This window comes from Acyrthosiphon pisum, unplaced genomic scaffold (assembly GCF_005508785.2).
Source record: "Acyrthosiphon pisum isolate AL4f unplaced genomic scaffold, pea_aphid_22Mar2018_4r6ur Scaffold_21088;HRSCAF=23004, whole genome shotgun sequence".
NCBI lineage: Eukaryota > Metazoa > Arthropoda > Insecta > Hemiptera > Aphididae > Acyrthosiphon > Acyrthosiphon pisum.
In genome coordinates this window covers 13,625-15,171 of record NW_021770516.1, presented here as the reverse complement: position 1 = coordinate 15,171, position 1,547 = coordinate 13,625, and positions in this window count along the sequence as shown.

Sequence of the window (1,547 nt, the reverse complement as noted above, 5' to 3'; positions counted from 1 at the left end):
CAATCACAACAAAATAACTAAAATAGTTATTCTAGATTTTTTTATTATGTAATTTTTCCAAAGTTGAACTTAAAATGATTATAAAAATAAACTGTGTACATGCATTTTTTAGATTTTTTGGTAATGATGTCATTGTAACAACATAATAGGAGCTTTGTATTAAATTTTAAAGCTCTTTTACCCAACAAATAAAGTTTTTTTTTACATTCATAGAAATAAAAACTAATAAAATTGGAAACTTAGTATATCCGTCAACAGCTCAAAACAAGTCGAAATATTTTGAAATTTTTTTCAGTTATAGAAAAAGCTAATATAAACATTCAGGAAAAAATTCATGTATTTACGATCATTTGTTTTAGAGTTACACCAAAAACCAAAATCTATTTTCTCGAAAACCGATTTTGCGTAAAAATTCCCTTTTTTTCTTAAATTTTATGTAAAATCATTACATTCATCGTTGCACTCAGAATCTAAAATAAACTGATTAAATTCTAGTATATAATAAAGATAATAATAATTTAAATCAAGTTTAAATTAAATTGTTAATATTTTATGAACATACCTACAGATTTAAAATATACCTACTTATTACTTAAAGCGCTATTTTTTGGTCTGTATAGTTTATCATTTTGTATGACATAATTTTAAAACAACTCAAGAGACCTTACACATTTTCATCAGGTAAACATTATATGTTCACCCAAGAGAGTTTACCTATTTCCTACAGGTAAACACAATGTTGACTCGGGAATCCATAAAATCGGTAGAGTTTGCTACCGACCTTTTGTAATTCACTGTTTAAAATACTCAACAATCGTAAAATATTCTACACATATTGTCTACCTAAATATAAAAATATAACATTGGTTAAATAAAAAACCAACGATTTCAGTATAATGCGAGGAACACATCATAAATTTATCGGATACTTAATAACTTTTATTGTCCCAAGTTAATGTAACCAAAAAATACTTAAATTTCCCTCATAATGGCGATTCATATGTATTTCTTGCAACGAACTGAAATCAGGAATTTGAACTATAACTTAGCTATTATAATTTAGGTACATGTTATAGAAATGCAAAAGATTGGAAGAAAACAATTGAGGAATACAGTAATTATTCATTCATTATTTTATAGCTGTAATTTGTCACATTTGTTATTATTAATTAATTCAAATGCGCAATAATCACATCATCATCAAATATTGTATAGTGATGATCGGGATTTGGATTTTTTATCATTGAAAAGTTCTGAAGTATGCGATATAATATAACCAAAAAACCATTACTCACAAGGATTTTGAGATTTATGATGAAAATCGAAAATAATTTTTGGTTGCCACTGGTTATTCAGACAGATAAGATAAAAACATGTATCAAATTGTCCCTTTGTGGACTCGAACAAAGGGATTTTTTTCTTAAAACAAATATAGTCCAGTCAAATTAGAAAAAAGTTCGGAACTAATTCCACGAAAGCAGGATTTTGATTTTTTTTTTAGTTTATACCTCACTGATGAACATACTAAAAGTCCTGACACCTACCCC